We start from the raw sequence: 10,924 nt of genomic DNA on the forward strand, positions 1-10,924 counted from the left end.
GTACCGATATTGGCCGAATGAACGAGGTCATGCTGGTCAAGGGGCAATCAAAAGCCGATCATCATCCCTGTTTCTTCGCCCAATAGAACCCCTTCGTAGTATTAATATCCCTAAGTTCCCTTCGGCCTTTGACACTCGGGGCCGAAAGAAGTAGCAAGGCCATAAGCAAAAATTCTGAAAATTGCTAAGGCGAAAGATAAAGCCGAAGATGCGATGACAAAATTAAAATTGTTAAAATTGCTAAGGTGAAAGAAAAAGCCGAAGATGTGATTAAAATTGTTAAAATTGCTAAGGCAAAAAATAAAGCTAAAGATGCAATAAAATACAGAGATACAATAAAACAATGCTGACAAAAGATGAAAGATGCATTAAAATAGATCAGCCCAAAGGCTAGTTAAATTACAAAGGCTCGAAGGCAGGAGTACCAATTACAAAAAACAAATTTACAAGTAGAAAAGATAAACGAATGAAGCAGCTACAAGAGTTGGATATGACCATTGAAAAACCAACAACAGACTTCGCACCAAGATCGTCTCCGGTCATATCAAGCACCTCAGGGTTGAAAGTTTAGGCCTGAGGGTCTTCATCCGAGAGCTCTTCGTCTTTGCCGGAAGAGACGGGAGGGGCTTTGACTGCTGGCCGGCCGATAGGATCTTCAATGCTATCGTCCAGCAACTGTTTATAATCTCAGTTAAGGTCGTGAGCCTTCTCCAAGGCATAATCAGCGTCGAACTGGAAGCAGCACTCCTCCGTCAAGTCTAGCTATTTCTTCGTCTTCTAAAGCTCCTTGCGGGACTTCTTCAGCTGGACATTCTGGTGGGCGACCCTCCTATTCGCCATGTCAAGGGCCTCCTCCAGCCTTGTCCTGTCGCCCTTCAGCACCGTGGCCTGACCGTCTAGCACCTTATTCTGAGTCATCACCCTCCCGAGCTCCTCCTCGGCCGCCGTGGCCCTCCTCTCCAGCTCCTTCACCTTGGCCATCCGAGTCTCCATGTCCCTAACTTTGCCCTCCACGGCCGCAGCCCAAGGAGTATCCTGCAAAAAATACACAAGGAAAAACTGTCTAACGAAAGAAGAAAATCATGCACAAGGATAGACGAATAAATATAACTTCACATACCAGGGACAGAAGCTCGGTACAAGCTTCGGTTGCGGAGGCCGATGTAAAAGTTGGGAGATCAGCAGGAAGCTGGAGACCGTGGCATAGGTCCGAGGCCACCTCCTTCGTCGACTGCCTCGCCGATTAGACGGTGTGGTTGGACGTTAGAACACCCCAGCCAGGGAGATAAGACTGAACGACCCCCTCTCAGCTTCGGGTCCTTTTGGAAGGGTTCCCTTCCCAATGAACTCCGGCCCATCCCCTTCGCCGCCTTCCGAAGCAAGTGGGACTTGGCGAAGCGGCGAGACCCTCTCAGCCTGGGGCCTCTTCTCCGTCTCCTCGGAGGTGTCCAGAACATCCTTCTTCCCAGCAGCCTTCTCCTTCGCCTCCTCCTCTGCTGCCCTCCTTTTGGCTGCCCTGGCCTTCTTCCTCTCAATCAAAGCCTCCCTCGAAGACACTGAAAAACATGACAAAGTACAAGTTAGACCCAATATATGCAGAAGAAAGTAAAGAAAGAAGACAGAATGAAGGCGTGGATGTATGAACAAAGGAAAACAACTACGAAAATAATAAAACTACAAGGAAAATAGATGAAAAAGATGTTTGTTACCCCCACCCCATAAACTAAGCAGCCAGTCTCTGTCCCAAAATTCTTCGGGACCCAACTTGCTCACGCGGACATCAACCAGAGCCTCATAATTCTCCTTCTCCTCCTCTATCAAATTCGACATGAGGAGCAACGAATAGTTAACGTCATGCCAGACAGACATCTTAGCCGGCTTCGGCCCACTCACAAAGCACCAGTGAGTATGAGTGGTCTTGTTGCTGGAGTTGGTCGCCGTCCAATCCGCTCGACCAGCCCGACGAGTGATTGTATAAAAACTTGGGCTCTTTGGATTCTTTCGGAAGTCGTAGTTATACCAGAACAACCGAGTGTAGGGGGTCATCTCGGCATGAAGGCACATATTCTGGAAGCAGTTGATATGGATGTACCCAATAGGGTCCATCTATCCAATGGCGATCCCTATCTCGCTGAAGAGGTGCTTCATAATCTTTAGCGTTGGCACTCTGAAGCCGTATTTGAACGCCGCTTCTGAAACTCCAACGGCACTGTCGCCATATCCCTTCGGCACTCCCAGAGTGTCATAAATCCGTTCGTTCTCCTTGGTAGCATAAACCTAGAAGAAACCCCGGGTAACGAAGAAGGAGGAGTACATTTGACCTACCCGCTCCTTCGATAAATCCGATCGGTTGTTCGCCACCGGGTAGTTCATTGCGAAACCGAAAAGATATTGCCCATTCCTCTCTGGACGGATAGAAGATGTTCCGGCCAAACTGTTTGGCCTCGAGTTCCAAGTTTCAGTCGGAGGATTCGCCCGGTCCATGTCCCTGTATTCGGAAACAGAGAGACATTTGTCCATGTACTTGGATTAAAGCAAAAAGAAAAATAAAAGGGATAAAGGACCGAGTACATGTCCTAGAACCGAGAGAACAGAAAAAGAGTCTGGAGTCGGCTCCCGAAAGATGTCCCAACAGAAAAGTTTCCTGAAAGAAGTTCTTGCCCCCAGAAACCCTTCGTCTGCCATCTTTAAACTCCAGACCAAACATTTACACCCTGGGTCGGCTCCCGAAGGATGTTCTAAAGCCAAGAACCCTCGAAGATAGTTCTTGGCTAGATAACGCCTCGCATGCCATCTTTAAACCCGTAGGGCACCCCTAAAACAAACAAAAAACACAGAACACTCCTATTAACTACCCAGAAAATATCCCATAAACCAAAAACCCCAAAACACAACTGCAAAACACACACGCCCAGGAAAAGGCCCCTGGACTTTCATGCAAAAAACAATGGCTCTGTTAAAACTTTGATGAAAGCACAAAACGCACAAAAATGGGAAAAAAGACTTACTGATTTGGACGATAGGATGATCTGAGAATGTGGAGTTGTTGTTTCCCATGATTGGAGATCTTGACAATGTTTGTTGTTGTTTGTGACTAGAGACTGGGAAATGTTAAAAAGAAAATGGAGTGCACTGTGATCCTTTATATAGGCGCTCAAAAATGAGTTTAGGTGCCAAAAGGTGCAACATTTGGGGGGTTTTGAAATCAACATCCCAGATTAAAATGGATGAGATTCAATGGCTGAGATTGAGCCATGAAATGGCGTGCCAACAGCTGTCACATTAATGTATCCACAAGTTTCCACAAACTTGTCACGTGTACGAACGAAGATCGAGGCGAAACAAAAGTAGTTGCCCTAGGGTTTCTTTGCCCCAATATGGGCCAAAACTGATGTTCATCGGCCCGACCGAAGGCCCAGCCGAAGGACAGGGACATGTTGGGTATGGGCCCAATATGGCCCACTTAGCGAAGCTCATCTGACGAGTATACTATCGGGCCGAAGGACTGCTTGGCCAGCGAGCCGAAAGCCCACGAAGCACCACAGGCTAAAGCCCATTTCTCCTCCAATCGTTAGGATCATGAAATCCTAACGCCCCATTTTCACTCGTCCTCATCAATGATGAGTAACGGACAAACATTAATGGTAAATTGGGTATAAAACCCCTTGGAAAGTAAAAAAATAAACACTCATTCTCTCAAACATTCTACTTTCTCGTATTTTCTACCCATCTTACAACCAGGTTCTTATTCTCACACCGAAGGTGAATCGGGGGAACAATCCCTCGCATTCTCTTCACTTTCAGGTCACAGCTGTAGGCATCTTTACGGAGGCCGAAGCCCGTTCATCCACATGAAGGAATCTAGGCGTAACAAGGGTAAAGGGACAATATCACTTAATATTTTTTCATTTGAATCTAAGAAAGAGACCATACTTATTTCATAGTAACATTCATCATAATCATACACCGAACGTAAACATTTAAGCATTAGGAGATTTTCATCATTAGGATTCTGCGAGGTGCAGTCGAGATGAGATTTTACGAAATCGGGCTGGAAAATTATTGTTTTCCACCATTTACAAACAGAGCGGAATCGTAAAAGAGACTTTACTGGTAAATGGGGAAGTATCTGTGTTTCAATCACTTCCACGGGCAATGGCCTTGGGCGTGGTCTCATATTGGTACATGTTGTATTTGCCAACCCCAACCAAAACAAACAACGAAAAGGTGAAGTGCATTGTTAGCTTTGAACCTTATATATAGATTATAGACACTCGTAGTATTTCAAATCCTAACAGAATTAATTAAGCTGTTTCTGTAACTACAAAAATATGTAATAACGTGGTTATTCTATTTACATTAGAATTATGATTGCATTTTTCTAAGAGAAATTATATTCCGAACCTGTAACAACAAGAATATATAATAATGTGCTTATTCTAATTACATTAGAATTATGGTTGCATTTTTTTAAGATGGATTATGTTCCTTTTTATTTCAATATTTTCCAGGAACTTTATAAAAAATATTGATATTTTCAAACTTATTATAAAAAATACAGTAAAAGTTGCATATGAGATTGAGATTGTTGCAAGAAATTGTGTATGAGGTTGCAACTTGTAAATGTTGCATTTTATGTATTTTTTAAGAAGAAATGCAATTTAGGTATTTTAAAAAAAACCCTACTTTCTATTAATATAATTTAATGCCTTTCTTTCAAAGATGAATGAATACGATAAATTTTTGAATTATACTTTTCTGTAAACCATGTGAAAATGAAATCTCAGATGTCGGCCCCCGACAAAAAAAATCTCACATGCCCTGTAAAAATTATATTTTAATTATACACTTATATCTATACTATTTACATCTAGAGTTGATAGTCGTATGATCAATTCAAGTAACTTTAATTTTATAATTACTAGTATAGAATCAGTGCATTGTACGGATTTTTTTAATATTTTTTAATTTTTTATTTTAATTTGAATTGAAATATTTTAATACCAAGTCATCAATTTGAATTGAATTGATAGTATATGTTTTAGGCTGAAAGAGTTACTGGGTTATTAATAAAATTATTGTTTAATTAAATAATTTTGATGATTATTGTAGAAGAATTAGTACTTGCAAATAAATAATTTCAACCGTTCAAACCAAAACAAATGAATAGTCAAAATATTATAATATATTTTTGGAGTATATTTTCGAAGCTCCGAAATGAATTGAACAAACACGTGTGAGTGGGTTTACACTTGGATATGATCCACTATTATAGACTGTTCTTCCAGCACCTCCACTCTAAAAATTGTAAAAGTTTTATTGCTACTGTGGTTAGAGATCATTCATGAACTCTAATGGAAGGTCAATCAAGTTGTGAACAAGGCACTGTAAATCCAAACCTTGCAGAAGTCACAAGTGTAGTCCAGGCCATCCGGTGTTCCTCAATCAATCTTTCTTATTTAGGGAGAGTAATATATGCCCTACAACAAAAATGACTAAATACAACCGGTCCAAAATACAGCGGTGATATTTAGCTAAATACGTCCGGTTTTAATCCCGGTCGTACATATGAGAGTGATATTTAGTAGGTTGTTGTATTTAGTCTAAATACGACCGTTTAAATACGGTCGGTTAACTATAGTTTGGCCCCCTGAAGTTTCCCTCATTTACAAAATCAAAATTCCTGTTTTAAAATTTTGAAAAAATCGGATTTCTGTTTTAAACATTTTCAAAAATGGTATTTCTGATTCTTTTATTTTCAGAAAATTATTTTTAATTATTTGAAATTTTAAAAATCATTATTTTTAATTCTGAAAATTATTTAAATTCAAAAATAAATCTGAATTATTGAAATAATTAATTTTAGTTAATAATTAATTATTTAATTGGTCAATTAATTTAAATATTAATTGATTTAATTAGTTATCAATTAATTTTAATTGATTATTTAATTAGATTTAATTATTTTTTGATTTAAATATTCTGAAAATTAGTTCTGAGCTTTAAAATATCACTTTAAATTATTTTAAAGGCTCGATAATTATTATTAAATGATTTTGAAGTCAGATTCGGGTATTCGATCCTTATAATTATTTATAAAATGATTTTTTGACTCATTTTAATTTTGAAAAAATGTTCAAAAATTCGTATTAAATGCCCGAAAAATCATTTTAACTCCAAATCTTCTTTAAAAAGTTATTTTTATCGAATATCTTACGTGCTATGTGCTAAATGTGATCTGATTGTATAATATGCTTATGTGTTTGTTATTTGTCGGTTTTGTTGTAACTTTGAATCCGTACATCGGATTTGGGTGAAACGGTGGCGCCCTCCAAACCCGGATCGAAGTTTGGGGTCCACACACACACCTTATTTATATTCTGCTTAACAATAATAAAGATAATAATAATATGCAGTGACCCTACTTACCAACTACCACAAACCGCAACTGGTTAAAGTCTGCACACAAGACAAACACACACTTATATTATAAACCGTTCAAATCCTAACTATCCAAACTCAGAACTGAGTATTAAACATTATTACAAACTTTTACAAACTTAAATTACTGCAAAAGGTGCCTACTAGCTTAACTCGATCAACCTGAACCCCTAGCTCCCGCGCTGGACTGGGGATCCTCATTACCAACTGGTTCCTTCTTAACTGGAAAAGAACATAAACAATATCGCACCAATGAGCTAACTAGCTCAGCAAGTTACAATGACAAAACTGAGAATAATGATCATTAAATGAAAAGGGTTATGATATCAAGTGAACAATGAATTATGATTTAGAATTGGATATTATATTTTCATTTTAAAAACCAAGGTTAGGCTGCTGATCAGTCACGCACTAACCCCGAGCAAAGCATACATCACTGCTCTAATTACTGGAACCAAGGCACACATTGGCCTAACTTGACCATTTATATGGTCTGACCACAAATCTGGTCCACAATTTTATAAAACAATCCAATTCTAACATAACAACAGAATAAACAATTTAAAACAATAAACAGAATCATAAGAAACATTGGATATTTAATAAGGAAATGGTTTCAATCTTTACAAGGGATCAGTATGGCAATTTCAAAGCTTAACTGTTAAGTGATGAAGGAATTGGATAACAAAGGAATCAAGGTTACAAGGATTTGGTATTTCAAAATATAAGGTACAATAGGTTGAATATGTAAGTAATCCGGTTCAGTGCTTGGTATTCAGATTGTATGTATTTTTGGAGTAGTATCGTATATTTGTGGTTCGTATCCAGGTGTACAACTATCAATGGTTTAGAAAGAATAAGGTTTACGACTCAAGATCAATAACTGGAATCAGGGTTTAGGGTTCAGTGCTTCAAAGCACTTGTAATATAAAACAGGATTATTAATCAACTACAATATATCTCGAGAAAGTTCAGAACACTTGCCTGGTACTAGCTTGCTATACTATACTATCTTCCAATCATAACCGTCTTACTCCTCGACTATCTGATTCCCTTTCATACGCCTTGCCTCTTCTGCTCATATATTATAAGCATCTATCAATATTTAACTCATACGATTCTATTCGAAACACACTTCTATCTACCCTTCGTTTCACCCAAATCCGATTAATGGATTGAAAGTTACGCTATAAATAAGTAAACACCGAACATATAGACCGACAGTTAACCAACAAGTCACGTATAGCACATAACACATCAACCATCAATAATATATCATTTATAAAGAAGTCTCGGGTCGTAAACAGGCTTTCGGGTATTTAAAATGATTTTTAAAACATTTTTCGGAATTAAAACGGGTCGTTGGATCAATTTCAGAATAATAAACAGGGTTCAGTTGGCCAAATCTGGCTTCAAAACAATTTTATAATAATTATCGAGCCTTGAAAACAAATTAAAATAATATTTTAAAGCTCGAAACTATTTTTTGAAATTTTTAAATCATTTTTAAATAATTAAATCTAATTAAATAATTAATTAAAATCAATTAATCAATTAATTTTCGAATTAATTGACCAAATAATCAATTAAATATTAACTGAAACTAATTAACTAATTAATTAAGATTTATTTTTGAATTAAAAATAATTTTTGGAATTTTCAGAAATTAAAAACGGATTTTTATAATTAAAAGAAATAGAAAATATGATTTTAAATAATTTTAAAACAGGAATCCAAAATATGCAAATTCCGGATATTCAGGGACTGAACTTCACCATCTTCAAAAGTACAGGGACTAAACTGCAATTTTGCAGTTTAGTCGCCGGAAAATTTCGGGGATGGCCGGAGAACACGATTCCGGCATCCTCACCCCACCATCTACTCTAGATATGATCTACACAACACCGGGAACACAACCATGCAATTAAATCACATCAATAACCCCTGACCTGGCCGGAAAATGGCCAAGAACATCACCGATTTCCGATGAACCGACGAAAACTTCAAAACACAACTCCCTTCGATTCACTAATCCTCTGTTAACGAGCTATATACCAATCGATTGCAAATTTCATAAGGAACACAACCCACTATAATACAACAGCTAATAACCCCTAAATCGAAAAGCCCCAAATTCAATTGAAAACATTCATACGGGTTATAAACCCTAATTTTAAAATTCGAAGATTAAACTCAATTTTGAACATGTTACAGAACTCCAAATCAATCATATGACATATGAAAATCATCAGGAAAACAAGCTCTACAACATGCAATCATCAAATCATTCAAACAATCATCCGAAAAAAATTCATATTTTTAGTAAAAATAATTCGAAAATAAATAAATTTCCAGAAAATAAACCTTTGATTCTGCAGTTCTGGAACTTGTATAATCTGATAGTACTCTTCAAAACCTCCATTTTGGTTACTAGAGCTTCCCGAGCAGATTTCAATAACACCTCCAAATAGTAGTTTGATTCTTAGAAAGGTTTATGAATATAGGTATTTTCTCTGGAAAATTATATAATTACTGTCTGCAAATGATTTTTGATACGGAATAAAATACGGTAAAAGCTATTTATAATTACGAAAAATTAGTATCCCGTTGGATCATTCCAGATACAAAATGGTACGTTTATTTATAAAAACTGATCCAAACGGTACCAGTTTTCAGGATAATTATCCAAACCAGTACAATTTGTACTGCGATCTTGGTCTCAGCGCCTGGTTACACGTATTACGAGGTGATAATTGTGATAATTTAATAAAAGATCATGTTTATCAAAAATACGAGTTTTATTGATTTACCGAAATGAATAATGTATCGAAAATGTTGCGCCGGGACCTGCGCAGGACATACCGTACGCCGGATCGAAAAAGTGGAAACATGGAAAATGCTCGGAATATTGTAATTGGGTTAGGAAGGAGTTTTCGGAAGAGTTTCAGGTTATAAAAACGTAACGACGGATGACGTAGGTTGGTTCCCGATTATATAAAATAGTTTTTAAATACTCGGAAAAAGATTTTATAAAATCCATATATTTCCTATAAAATCATAAATCAACATAAAAATAATTAGGAAGATATGACAATTATCTATATTTTATTTTGGACATATAAAAATTAAAATACTCAATTAATATTATTTTTAAACATCCAAACACATTTAACACATATAATAATTGTCTATTAGCAAAAATAATTACACGATATATCCCGGATATTACATCCTTCCCCCTTAAAAGGATTCTGTCCTCAGAATCTCCTAAGAAAATAAATGAGGGTACTTTTCTTTCATATCACTTTCTAATTCCCAGGTTGACTCTTCAACCTTTGGGTTTCTCCACAATACTCTTATTAACTTTACCACTTTATTTCTAAATACTTTCTCTCTTTCCTCTAGAATTTCTATCGGACTCTCTACATATGACAAATCTGCCTGAAGCTCTATTGGCTCATATTCTATTACATGCCTGTAGTCTGGATTATAATTCTTAACCATCGATTCGTGAAAAACATTGTGAATGTGCTCCATGTGCGGAGGTAACGTCAACCCGTAAGCTACTTTGTCAACGCGCTTTAGAATCTCAAAAGGTCGACATATCTTGGGCTCAACTTTCCTTTCTTTCCAAACCTCGTTAATCCCTTTCATGGTGATACTTTCAGTAATACTAAGCTTCATTCTTCGAATTCCATGTCTTTCCTTGATTGATCTGCATATTTCATTTGATGGTCTTGTGCTGTTATCAATCTCTTCTAGATAACTTCAACAACTTCTTTTGTCTGCTGCACTAATTCAGGTCCAAGTATTTTACGTTCTCCTACTTCATCCCAATACATTGGAGATCTGCATTTGCGTCCATAAAGGGCTTCATAGGGTGGCATCCCAATACTGGCGTGATAACTGTTGTTGTAAGCAAATTCTACCAGAGGTAAATGCTCGTCCCAACTCCCTTTGAAATCAATAGCACAAACACGTAACATATCATCAATTGTCTGGATCGTTCTTTCACTCTGGTCGTCCGTCTGTGGATGGTAAGTTGTACTCATATTCAGTCATGTTCCCAAACATTCTTAAAAACTCTTCCAAGATCTTGAATTAAATCTTGGATCTCGATCAGATACAATAGATACAGGAACTCCATGACGAACTACAATTTCCTTCAGGTACATATGGATTAACTTGTCGAGCAAAATCTTTCATTTATAGGCAGAAAATGAGCTGACTTGGTAAGTCTATCCACTATAACCCAAATGGCATCATGATTAGCCCTTGTCCTTGGTAATCCAACTATGAAATCCATTGAAATATGTTCCCACTTCCATTCTGAAATCTCCAATGGCTGTAGCAATCTACTTGGTCTTTGATGCTCGGCTTTAACTCTTTGGCATGTATAACATCTGCTAACCCATTCCGTAATTTCCCTCTTCATATCTGGCCACTAATAATTTTCCTTTAAATCTCTGTACATTTTGGTACT

The sequence above is a fragment of the Apium graveolens genome, chromosome 5 (genome assembly GCF_009905375.1).
Source record: "Apium graveolens cultivar Ventura chromosome 5, ASM990537v1, whole genome shotgun sequence".
NCBI classification, from domain to species: Eukaryota; Viridiplantae; Streptophyta; class Magnoliopsida; order Apiales; family Apiaceae; genus Apium; species Apium graveolens.